Below are 13675 nucleotides of genomic sequence, written 5' to 3'. Positions count from 1 at the left end.
ATTTGGGGAAGTGGCCTTTTTTCCCCTCTTATCTGATAAAAGATCTCTGCATTTTGGGCTGGGAAGACATCTGAGTGTCCTCCAGGTCACACAAGCTCCTTGTTTCAGATGGCAGGCACTTTGATGGGCACTCGTAGAATCATAGAATGGTTTGGGTTGCAAAGGACCTTAAGACCATCCAGTTCCAACCACCTACAGCGGGCAGGAACACCTCCCACTAGACCAGGTTGCTCAAGGTCCTGAACAACCTGGCCTTCAAGGGACTCCTGTCACTTCAAGGGATCGAGAGCAGATAGAGATATATGTGGTGAACAGTCTCCTCAAAGGAGCTCAAGGTGAACGTCTCACACTCTACGCGTGGTTGAGGAAATTTGTTTCTCTCCAAATGCACCCAAGCAGGCTGGAAATGTGAATTTTAGCTGCCTCAAGGACAAAGCTCTCCCACAGCAATGCTGCTAATGCATCCCAGTTCCACTGCTTTCCTCACAGGTGCTCCTTCTCTGCTTTGCTATTGGAATCAATACAGGCATTTTACCACATTATCCGAATAGGACGTTTAAAACAGCTTTACTTAGAATCATTTAGGTTGGAAAAGACCTTTGAGATCATTGAGTCCAACTGTAAACTTAACACTGCCAAGTTCACACTTAAGTGTCACCTCTACACATCTTTTAAATACCTCCAGGGACAGTGATTCAACTGCTTCCGTGGGCAGCCAGTTCCAATTCCTGACAGCCCTTTGCTGTGGTAAGGACTTCCAGGGAGCTGCTGTTAGGTAATTCTCTCTGGAATATTCCATGTTCTGTCCTTGTACTGTCAGTATTATCTCAAAGATGCTACAGGTTTATTTTCTGCCTGTGAACCACTGGAGAGATGAATAAAAGAGATAATCTTTCTTATGAGGTATTATAGAGGTACATATAATCACAACTGGTGCGTAGCCCTCACACAGAGAACAATGAATCGCTGGTTTTTATAATAAAATAAAGAGGGGGAGCCAGTGAAACAATTAGCATGTGTAGGGCAAGGCAGCACCTTTTCTCACAGGATGACAACACTGAGCTCACAGACAGAGGAGGTGGTAAGGGCTGAAAGCAATGAAAAGAGTTCGAGAGGAGACAGCAGAAAGAGCTATCAAGGGCTACTAAAGACAATGATGCCACTTCTGGCTTAGAGAGCATCAGGTATATAACGCATAACTTCCACTCTTACTCCTTCCCAGGACATGTGCCGCCAGCCACCACTGGGAGCAGGGATGCTGGGCTGAGCATCATTTGATCTTCTTTGGTACCATTGTTCTTACACCCCTATGCAAAAAAAAAAAAACCCCACCCCATCCACATTAACCTGACTCCTGTTTTAAAGAGTAGGGGGAAAGCAGGGGGTGATTTCAGACCTGGCATCATTTGCTCAGACCTGGCATCATTTGTTCAAGAGAAAAACTTAGCAGGACACAGTCAGCTGGAGTAGGGGCAGTAGGAAGTACTAATGCTGACACAGCACTAGCTGAGAAATGCTCACTCAGTTACTTGCAGAGCAAGAGCTGAGTCCCTGTGGATGGTGCATGGCGCCCACACAACAGACATAACACATCCATTCCTCTTCCAATATTCATCAGCCCTCTCGGTGGGTCAGCACCCTCGCTGCAACAACCCTGAGCATTGCAGAAAGGAGAATGTCCTCCCAAGGGAAACTCCTGCCTGTTGGTATTTTACATATTACATACTTACCAATGCTGGGATTAACCTCAGAGCAGCCTTCCAGTGTCTGAAGGGGGCCTATAGGGATGCTGGGGAGGGACTCTTCATCAGGGACTGTAGTGACAGGACAAGGGGTAACGGGTTCAAACTTAAACAGGGGAAGTTTAGATTGGATATAAGGAGGAAATTCTTTCCTGTGAGGGTGGTGAGGCACTGGAATGGGTTGCCCAGGGAGGTTGTGAGTGCTCCATCCCTGGCAGTGTTCAAGGCCAGGTTGGATGAAGCCTTGGGTGCCATGGTTTAGTGTGAGGTGTCCCTGCCCATGGCAGGGGGGTTGGAACTGGATGATCTTGAGGTCCTTTCCAACCCTGACTATTCTATGATTCTATAACTAGGATGGAAACCGGCTGGTGAGTTACCTGCAACACCAGCAGCCCTCACCACAGTTCCCATGTCTCCTCCCGCACTCCCACCACCGCAGCACATCCCATACACAAACACCCGAGCTCTCCTGACTTCAAATATCTGAAAGAACTGGGAGAGCACACGAGTGGCCTGGATTTCCAGTGCATTGTGATACCCTTGTTGTAAAGAACTGGGGAACTTTCCAGGAAAAACCCGAGCAGCTCAGTTTACCTTTGTGATTGCATCCAGCATGAAAATAAACCATTGGCAGCTGCTATAAGAACAAATAAAAGAGCAGGTACAACGAAGAGATTGCTGGAGCCCTCTGGGAAAGAGGCTGCCTCCGGGAAAGTACTGCTCACCTGGCCCGTATGGGGATCATATAAAGCTTTCCCAGACTTTCTAGGTATGAATCACCACTAGTTAGGTCAGCCCCAGGGGCACAGGAGTTGCAGTAGTTGCTTTCTTTGCCTGCTAAACACCTTTAGGCAAAGTCCTAAGACTCAGAACTGACACAACACAGCTGTAAAGCCAATGCGGCCTCATGCGACTGCCCATCCCCATCCCCACTTTCTACTTTAACTCACTAAAGATTGTGAGGAAGTCATTGAATTGAATTCTTTCATTAACATTTTATTCAAATAGTATTTTTAAGTATTTCACCAATATAGACACAGCACTTGCAGAGAGCATTTTCCCAAGTGAGGAATCTGTACCACAGCCTTCCTGTTTGGTGTCTCTTGCTGATTGCAAGAAACCCCATGAACAAATCAGTGCCTGGAGCGCACTGGTAAAGAGCTGTCTCAAGGCTCCAGCGCAGGGGGCACTGATTACCTTGTGATTATCCTCGCACGGCGTGGGGAAGTCTCATGGAGCTGCAATGAGGCCTTTGATTTTAAATGTCTCCTATGCCCAGCCTTTTCCCTCTTACCTCATTGCACCCTAAGGCAGCTCAGCTGGTTTATGCTGTGAATTGGGGGGGTATCTGAGGGGATTTTCATTCTACAAATACATACAAAATATTCCTTCACCCAAAACATCCAGGAATTAACAGCTTGTCCCCTTACGCCTTACCCCTGTGTCTGTGAGATTTTGTGATGACAGACAGATACCGTGGAGCACAAAATGCTCTGTGCACTATAGGATAACATCGCCAAACTTTAATCATTCCTTAACCCTTTTAATTAATTCCTTAGCACTCTGCCAAGCTCTCTGGGTCCATTTTCTGTAGAGAAGCAAGCAGTCACACTGCTGATGGGCTGGCTCTTGGTGTCCCATCTGCCTGGCAGCCTGCCCCTGCCAGAGGTGGCTGTTGGTGCCTGGCCAAGCTGAGCCTCTCAGCTCCACACTCCAAACACCAAGGACCATGTCCTCAAGAAACACTACTGGGGAGGATTCCCAAGCTGGCTCCTGTGCTCCATGAAACGGGCAGCCTGGGGATCTGTTGTACTTGGATGGTGCACGCTCAGGAGATTGAACTATTCTTATATCTGATCACTGTTGTGAAGCTGAGCTTGCAAAGAGCGGTTGCAAAGGCCTGCCCACCATGAGATGCTCCAGCATCTCCGGGTTGCTGCAGGGGCATGCTGCTACCCAGGTGCCACAAAGCCTTTGCCTTGCTTCGTTTTCCACTTAACATGTTTTCAGTGAACCCCTGCTTTCCTCTCCTCAGCCATTCACCACAAGAATGGAGCTGCTGAATTGAAGAGCTGTATGAATGAGCCTCTAGGCTGATGTACCCTGTTATATAGGGTTCACAAGCCATGAGCTGCTATTTCTTGGTGTGAGGAAGGAAAATGTGGCAAAGCGTTCAGGAAATAAGCTAGAAAATAAAAAAGGGAATGAAAGAAAAGCCAGACAGTGAAGTAAAACCATCTTAAGGCAATTACCGGGGAAGAAATAGAGCTGCCAAGGATATTAAAGCTTTCACACACCTGCTAATCTCTTCTGATAAAGGTCTGACTGGCTAAACTAATAACACCATTAAACCTGCAGTAAATCATTACCAGAGGCATCCTAAAGATCTCACCAAGCCACGTGCCTGGAGGAAGACCATTTCCAGCGTGAATGTGCACAACCAGCAGCAGGTAAGTGGTACCTGTACCTGACACAGTGTAATTGCGGGGTGGCTGTGACTCGGTAACCTCCCTAATTGCCTCCCTCAGAACTGAGCCTGGGTTTCCCATCCAGCACTTTCCCATCTGCTTTTTCAGACTCTTCTTCTGGGCTCTGGGTAGCACAGTTAAAAATAAGAAGTTCATGTACAGCCTCGCAGTATGGATCAGGATTTGGAGTGTGCTGACTCACAAAGTCCCCACAAAGGCTGGGATGCACTTCAAAGGCTAATGATATAACATGGCTGCTGGCAGAAATGCATCAGAAAAAGGATATACAATGGCAAAAGTACCAAAAGTCTTCCTCTTCCTCCCAGGGAAATGGTCACAACACTAAGCCTCAGGGTTCAAAGGCTGTCTGGATGACGCTTTTAGTCGTATGATTTAGCTTTAGATAGTCCTGCAAAGCAGCAAGGAGCTAGGCTTGATGAACCTTATGGGTCCCTTCCAGCTTAAGATGCTCTATGATGTGGTATAAATCCTCATGGAAGGGGCAAAGCTGCAGTCCACTCCTCTGCGAGTGAGAGGAGAAACATGCTGGGGTGGGACGAGCAGCCCCATAAGGTCCATGTATGCGGCGACCCTGGTACATCAGAGAGGAGCTGCAGAAGCGCATCCATGCAGCAACATGAAAGGATGATCAAGACTTTGTGCTAAACCTTGTTTGATGCCATCGCTCCAGCATGGTTCCCACAGCGGTGGGGCTGCTGCCTCCTCTGTGGCAGGGGAGCGTTGCACAGGTTATCTGCTGGCTGAAAACACGCAGATCCTCCTTCTCTTTCATCCCCTCTTCACCACTGTTGACTTCGGCAGAGTTCCTTCTGATTTATACCTGCAGGAGATTAGAGCAAAGCCCACAGTGAATGAAATACTGTCAAGGCGAAGCTACTGTCACATCAGCTGCTGTAATTCTATCGACTTAATGGATCTACTCCCAATTTACGAGTCAAAGCTGGATCTGGCACCGGAGGCTGAGCACAAAGGTGTCATTTTTACATAGTCAATAATAAAATACCACATTTGATCTTTCCAAGAGGCCTGAGCTGCAACGTATTCACTTCCATCCCTGCAGAAAGGTGAAATTCCCTTTATTTTTTTCCCAGATTACCTTCAAGTCTCAAGGTTGGATATTTTTCAGCCATCTGCTTGTTCCACATGGACCCTCAGGGGCCAAAATGGGCAATTGGATCCTCCAGGGAGTAATCCAGCAATTTGCTGTGAGGGATATTAAGCCCCTTCCTGTGGCTGCCTTTTGCTGGGAACAGCAGCCTGATGATGTGCAGCTTCTTGCAGGGAAAATTAAGACAATAAAGAATAAATAGGCTTCTATCTATACAGGGTCTTCTTGTATACTTCAGAAATACAGAATACTTACCTATAAGCATACTTCCCAACCAACGGTGGTGTAAGCATATCAAGTTCAAAACACGCTGGTCCCTGCACAAAACAGTGAATAGCTGCAGGACTGCAGGCTGTGAATGGAAATTCATGGTTTAACCAATGTCCTGTCACACAGGACTGATTGTGGGAGAGGGAGATGGATCTACCCATCCCAGAAGAAAAGCACATCTACCGCACCCACATGCCCACATCCGCAAGCACAGTGCGGGAATACTGTGTATAGTGGGAAAGTCTTTGCTCTCAAGGGAAATAAAATCCTCTTCTTGATCTCACCTCCCTAATTCCCCATTCTGAAGTCCAGGCAGGACAGCCCAGAGGCCAGGAAGCTGCCATAATTGTCATGGAAACAGCAAAGCAGGGTGTCAGAACTGGGAGCCAGAACTCCCAGCAACAGGAAAAACCTCTTTCCCCCCTCTTTTGCTCCATGAAGCAAAAAGTGAAGCTTGGGAAAACTGGGGCAGCGATGGATGCAGGGGTCCAGGGAGCAGCTCCTCTTCCTCTATGCCCAAGGAGTGCCAGGACACGGGGAAAGCTCCTTACTCCAGGTTTAGTACAATGCACAAGCCAGCAAGAGCTTCAATTTCTTATCTGCAGACTTGAAGTTGTTAAACGAAGCACTAACCCAGCCACGCAACCAGAGGCATTCTTCACTCCCTTGTAGCACAGAAGCATGGCCCATAACCTACAGACTCCTCTCCTGTTGGCTATTGGAAGCGAGTGGGGGAAATCCTCAGGACATGGCACTTTCTGATGCAGGTCCATATCCTGCCCTGTGGCAGCAGAGATGTGCCGTGCTGGTGAGAAGGACTCAAAAGGAGTGAGAAAGAGAAAAGTAGCGTTTCATTTCTCCTGATAAACCTGAGCATGTTCGGTCAAACTGCCCTTGCCCATGGGAAATGTTTTGATAAATCATTGTTGGGGCTTTTTCCCCCAAGTCCTTTCTTAACTGTAGGAAAAGTTAAGATCTTCATATAATTTTCCCCCCGTTCCTTGTCATGCTGTGCTGGAAAAGAGAAATCTGCAAATAAAGGGATGAATGATGGAGTGTAAGCCTGAACAAGGAGCTGGACACATACAGAGCTGCAAACAGCTGAGATTGGGAAGCAGCAAAAAAAGAACGTAAGTAAAGTAACCTTAGGTGAGCACACATCTGTGCCTCCTATGCTAGGAGGAGCTGCTTCAAGAAGCAGATAACTAACATGGGGACTACATGAGTTAGTCTTATCCTATGCCTCTCCCTTTAGTACACGACGGTCTGCCATCCACCCTGGAGAAGGGAAGAAAACTGGCTTTGGCAGTCCCTGCAAGCTTTCCATGGCTCTCTCAAATGGAAAATGCCAAGTGACTCTCCCCATGCCTCCCTATGTACCACTGCATGACCTGGGACTTGACTTCCTTCAGTCCTGCCATCCCCAAAGAGATGTTGGGAGCCTGGTCCTGCAGGTTCCACATCCCACAGCTTTGGTCCAGGAAAGGACGGGCTGGAGCCATACAGACTCCATTGCAAGGACTCAAAGGAAATACTCTCTGCATGCATTTGAAAGCGTGGTTAATTTGTCCTTTCCTTGCTCCTATTTTTATTGCGAGTCATTTAAATTATACAAATGAGGTTTTCTCTTGTCTCGTCCCCAGAGAGTCAATACATTAAACAAAACAATAAAACATACTCATAATCACGGAAACTCTCTCATATATATTTATAATCTTGGAATTATAATGCAGAAGCGGTTTCTATGCCCTTATCTCTTCTCACTGCTTCTATATCCGAAACATAAGGCACACAAAAGATAAACACATTGAAAGCACCCAGCCATTAATGCATCTGCCATCCAGCAACAAATGCAAGGAACAAATTTACAAGGAAAAGCCAGTGAAGAAGACAAACACAATTATGGTGATGTGTCTCCACCGCTGTCTGATCATTAAGGAAGATGATGAGAGAATTAAGCGTCATTCTAAAGGTTCTGGCTACTTGGGGGCTGTTTCCAACAGGAGAAGCACTAAGCAGAGAAAAGGAGCAAAGTGGAAAATGTACAGCGACCCAGGGCAAAGAGGCTGGTTTGTTACCTGTGTGTAGCGCAAGGAGCCCCCAGGAATACAGGGGGGGTCAATCACTAAAGAAGGCAGGAGTTAGCCTCTATTTTCAATGGTTGCACCCAAAATACTTTCCATTTTCAGAGGGAAAGAAGACACTGAGAGCAGCCCTCAGCCACACTGTGAAGGAGAGTTGGGTAGGAAAGGATGAAGGCACTCGGGGCTTTCGCGCATTGGCAGATAGAGCAGTCACTACCCACGACAGCCCTTCCATCACTCTCAAGCTCTTGAAGATGTGCTTCTTGGACAGTTTGGTGCTGGTTTCATAGCCTAAGTCTATTTTGCTGCTTTCATAGCCTAAGCTTTGGTCTTGCCCTGGCAAGGCACTAGTGTCAGGATGCCCTCCCAAGAGCCATGAGATGGCAGCAGTCCCTAGTAGCTGTGGAGCCACAGGGTGATCATCAAAGCGATGGAAAACAACCTCTGCTGCACCTGAGTCTCACTCCCTTCTCATATTCCCCTTGCCTTTCTATTTTTCCTGGGCAGAGATTGCTGCAGCCTTATCTCAGGGTGGGAAGAGTCAAACTTGGGGTATCTAATTGAGGAGCCAGCCTCTTCCTTGTGCTCCAAGCACCAAAACGCAAGACAAAAACCCTTCAGCACGCACCGTTTAGCTGGGGCACCTTTGCACCCCATGAACACTGTACAGCTTTCCCTCTAAGATCTTTGGGTTTGAAGGCAGGAGCTGCTCTGCAGCACACTGGCTCGATAATCTGACCGATTATGAAGCCCTCAGTCGCCAGTTTCTTTTGACCAACACTTTGTGCTGCCAAAGCACCTCTTAGTTGCTGGCCAACTGTGTGCTTGATTTGTGAGTACCTTCAACCTGCTCACAAATTCAATCAACCATCCTTGTGGGAATTACTCCCACAGTCACACAGAATTCAAGGGACACCTTACAAGGAATGGGCAGTCATGAAAAGCTGACCTTCAGCATCAATAACTAATGTTGCCAAAGCAGACTGCATAGAAGCAAGATGCATTGATGCCAAGTGCACCTCGAGTGTGTATTAGCAATAAGTTACTGTAGGTACATCTCAGTTTCTTCAATCAAAAAGCAATCACCCTCCTCCCTTCCCCATGGCAACCAGGGTTTAGTAATCACCCCATCCCCTCTTCCAAATTGAGGTTGAAATACATGTTCCCAAAGACTGAAAGCTCCAGTCTTTATTAAACCGCAAATATTTGTTGCTTGCACAGACAAAGCATCTTCCAGTCTTCATGTGGATAAATGTTCCCTTCTCTGGTTTGAAGTATGGTGGGATGGGAAGGGCAGAGGAGGTAAATATTTAAACAACCTGCTAGAGGAAAGCCATGCTTTGAGACCCAGGAAACCAAAGGCTCCGCAGGTGAAACTTCCAACAGAAAGAAAGCAAATAAAGGATAAGGAATGAAGGATCGCATTTTGGCCGCAGGGAATCCTTCTCTCATGTCTTTGTTTCTGGCTTTTGCAGGCAAGCTGACAGCTTGAGTTATCAAAGCATTTGTGCTATACAGAAGGTGCTCTCATTCTGGGGCTAATGCAGCAGAAGCCAGATCTAAGCCAGAAATGGAGGTCACCATTTGCTTCTTCACTATCAGCTCTGGTAATGAGCTACTGCAACTTTCATCCTGGCCGGGGATAAAACCAAGGATGGGTCTCTCAGCACTTGCAAATATACTTCCAAGGAGCCTGAAAATGGAGAGCTAAGACTCAACTCCAGACATGATGGAGGATGCTGAGCACTCATGTACAACATTTCTTCTCCAGAACCCCTTACTTCACAGTGTTTCTCCAACAGTAGATTCTGGCCTGATACAAAATCTGAGCACTGAATTTTACCCAAAACCATGAGAATTCGAGCAAATTGTATAAATTAAAAAATGAATTATCACGATTCAGTTGTGGTTGGTTTTTTTCCCCGAAATATTCGTACTGTGAAAATCATGCTAATTAGACAGCATGAGGAAAATAGGGCAAAATTAAAGGTATAAATGCCTTCTAGGGTATTATTCAAGACCTGGGGGAAAAAAACCTCTTTACAGAATGGGAAGGATGGAATTCTGCTGGCTCGTGAGACGTGCGGTCCGTGAGGCGACCATAAAAGCCCTCCGATAAGAAACCGCTCGAACAAACGCGTTACCTGGTGGCACCATCTACTGGGTGTCGAGAGAAGCAACTGAGGAATGGAGGAACCGGAGTCGGCCGTCGCGCCCAGCAGACAGAAGTGATGCAGGACGGGATGTTCTTGCTGGAATGTGGGCCTGTCGACGTGCAGGATGCACAAAAGCAGCTGCAAAATCCAGCTGTTGGCTCCATGCCGGTCTTCCCCACCACGGTGTGAACGGGTGAGAGACCGTCTTGCTTTCCGTAGGCTTCAAAGAAAATAGCAAAGAAAGATATGCGTATTCTCTTTCCGGTGAGAACACATGAACCACGTTACTTCTTTACCAGGAAATGGCACATTTCTCTTCCTACATCCAAGAAATGTAGGCCTAAGAGAACCCCCAACAGAAACGTTAAGTAACTGCTTTTGAACTAGCTCTCTTTCAATGCACACAGCAGAAAGAGCATGGAGCAAATTCAGAAGCAGGTTTTATATTAAAGCATAAAGTATACACAGCGTCTTCATAAAAGCCTCCCTGCTGGACTGGCCCTCAGTTAATGTGTTTGGCTTCCAACCTGCCTAATCCTTGTGCTCTTTGGTGACTCTAGGCCTCATTTTTGGCATGAGTGAAAGCTCCCAGCCCCTCTGCCATGACATGGAGGTGGCTTCCCATGCTTGTGCTGCCCCACATCCTCAAGGTCAGCATGGATTTCCAACCGAAGTCCTCCTCCCAAGCCCTGACCTCCATTCTCCAGGTTACAGCATTCACCTCTGCTCTCTTCAAAGGCAGCTTCACAAGATTGCTTTCAAGTACATGCCTGGAATATTTGATATGAGGATTTAATCTCCACCATCAGAGATTCTGTGGCTTTTGAAGAAGTAATAAACTTCTCCATGACGTAGCTGGTTTGGAGATCCTTAAGATGATATGAAGTGAAAAGGAAATCATGTGTTTTGCTAGGTCTGAGATCCCTCACTAGACTTACTAAGAAGATATTAGTCTTTTTATGACCCAGCCCTCGGTAATGGTTGGAGGTATCACTGTGCCCTAGAGACACTGTGGTGTCTTCAGAATGAATTCTGGGATAGGTGAAACGGTGGTTCATTGTAGTTTGTCTTGTTCCAGCTCCACAGAAAACAGCCCAGGATTCCTAACCCACCCCTGAATGGCACCAAGAAACCCGATTAAAAAAGTAATGTCCAATTAAAGATCAGCTTGAAAAGAATCCAGCCTTAAACTCACTGAGTTTCTGGACTCTACAAAGAAATGCCATTAAATCTAATTCCCATGCTGCTGTAACATAGACCAGATAGACAAATTGAGAGGGGATTTTCCATTAGAATTCAACTCTAAAACCTAGTTGATGCCTCAGCAGAATCACTGCTCTGCGTCCTATGGCTGCTCTCATCGAGCCTGCAGCACCATGTCTCAAGGAGGGACAAAAAGGGGGGGTTTTCCACAGGGATTTGTGATACACAGGATACAAGTTGCCGATTGTCTTTATGACGACCCGATGAGATAGTGGAATCTTCATTCCGTGTAAGTGGAATTTTATTTATAGGTGAGCTGCTTGAACCACTCATCTTTGTGAGACAGGAGGAAAGTTGAGATTTCACCACATTTCCCAGCTGGAGATAAAAAACAACTTGGGAAAAAAAGATTTTCTGATCATTTTATGGTGATTTTGATCTGTAGCTTCTTTCCCATGCACCAGCTTGGTGCCTCTTCACAAGTCAAAGATGGGTTTTGTTACTTACATCATGGGGAGAAAGGCCTTATCTCTGCTCTGATCTAAATTCTTCTCATACCTGAGCTTTCAAAGCCAACAGCAAAACTGGATTTTCCAAGACTTTTAAACTTGGAAAAGATGATTTTTGAGTGGATGCGTGTACAATGGTTCTATTTTTGTTCCAGCCATTGATGGCTATATATGCAATTTTTAGTTTCCATTTCTAAGACCATCAGAAGGATGTTACTTGAAACAACTCGTGTATCTGCTACAGGGATATTTTGGTACTTTGCTTTTAAGATAAATAGATAGGGGTAAGCTGAACTCTCCAGAGCTGCATTTTGCAAACTAGAGGAATACAAACAAGGGGCTTGTGAAAACACTTGTCAAGGATGCTGTTTATCAGTAGCTGCAGAACCACATCAGAACACAGTTCAGTAATATATACTTTATACCACCAATCGATCAAGCAATTGATATTGAAATATTTCAGGTGCTTCTTCCAGGTTTTTCTTGTCATTAGAAATTCATATTGGACATTAAACATATTCCTTCAAAACACTCGAGAGTCGCAGCTTTTCTTTTAAGTGATACAAAGCCCTCAGCCTTCTCCTCTTTCCTCAGCCGCTTTGTATGCCTCGGGGTTGTTAGAGCACAGTCCACTTCGAAGCCATTAGTCACCCATTGGCATGTTTGGGAGGATAATAGCTTTGAAAATCTGATCCTTGTGAGCACAAAGTGTCTGGTCCCATCGAGTGCATGCAGCACCAGATTGCTTGGCAGCATGAATACAAAGAGGCAGAAGGACATGTACGCAATTGCCCATCCTTGCTGTTGAATCAGCCATGGTGCTCAATACCGTGATGGTGCTGGTTAATGCCAGGATTGGGCAGACTGGTCCCCCAGATGGCAAAGCACCCACCCTGGATGCCTGCCATTCCAAGAGCATCCTCCAGATGCACGCAGGATGCCTGTGGGAGGCTGCTTTAGGATGTGACTTTCTCTCCTAAGTTCCCCTTTCCCAGTAAAACCCGGTGATGGTGAGAGATGCCAAATCCCTGTCGCAGAAATGGCTGTATGTGCTGCTCATTCCCTGTCCATAGGAGACATGGCAAGTGAGAGAGCAGACACATTGACTAGCGGACAAGTAGGATACACTGGCAGGCTTTGCTTACCTGTGACGACTCAGCTCCATCTCTGTCTTTGCCTCCTCACCCTTCACCAGCAGGGCTGTTCTGCCATCTGCAAACTATCGTAGGAATGAGAGTGAGAGAAACCATCCCAGCTGGTATTTTGCCTTCCAGGCAGATAGGGAACTTGCTCTGGTATTGGGTCTACTTGGGTCAGTGGTGAGTTGCTATTTGACAAACCTTATCCATCACCAGCATCTCCTGAGCAGGAGAACAGTGATGAGATGGACTCTTGGCCAGCTGAAAACAAGGCAGAGGGCTTCGTCTTCAGAGCTGCAGCCCCACCATCAGCTCCAGATCTACACAGCACTTGAAGAGCAGGAGCAAGCTGTTGTCTGAAGGGTGAGGGAACCAAGACAGACCCAGACTGGTGTCTGGAGCAATATGTTTTCTTGCCTGATGTTCTCCAAGGCCATTGCTGTCCTTTCTGCCATTTCTCTTCACATCCAACTCTACAGCCCTTTGTAATAATCACCCCCGAGTCAGCAGATCTTTGCTCCTCTCCTTCCACCACTGCCTTTTCAGAGATGGAACAGGAATGACAGCAATGGAACAATTTAAGGCTTTGAGGTCTACTGTCGGAAACGAGATACCACCAAGCGCTGTTGGCTATCAGTGAGTCTCACCCACAGCAGTCCCTAAATCCATGCTCCTTCATCACCCTGTGCTCCTAAAATAGCTGCGATCTATTAAAGAAGTCATCCCTGGTGCTTTTGCCTCCACATGGCTCCAGCGTTGCCCGCAGCAGGCTGAGATTTCCCAGCCGGGCACTAGGTGGCCGAGAAAGGGAATTTCGCATCCGACCCTTTCGGAAGGGGCAACGGGGGCTTTGGGGTGGGCTTCAAAAGCAGGCGAAAATAAAGACCTTGCAAATCTAAATACATAGAGCCCAACAGAGACACGAGATCATTTGTATTCCCATCCTGCCTTCAGGAGGAGGTGTTTGTGGATGAG

The sequence above is a fragment of the Lathamus discolor genome, chromosome 6 (assembly GCF_037157495.1).
Source record: "Lathamus discolor isolate bLatDis1 chromosome 6, bLatDis1.hap1, whole genome shotgun sequence".
NCBI lineage: Eukaryota > Metazoa > Chordata > Aves > Psittaciformes > Psittacidae > Lathamus > Lathamus discolor.
This window is presented reverse-complemented; position numbering follows the sequence as displayed.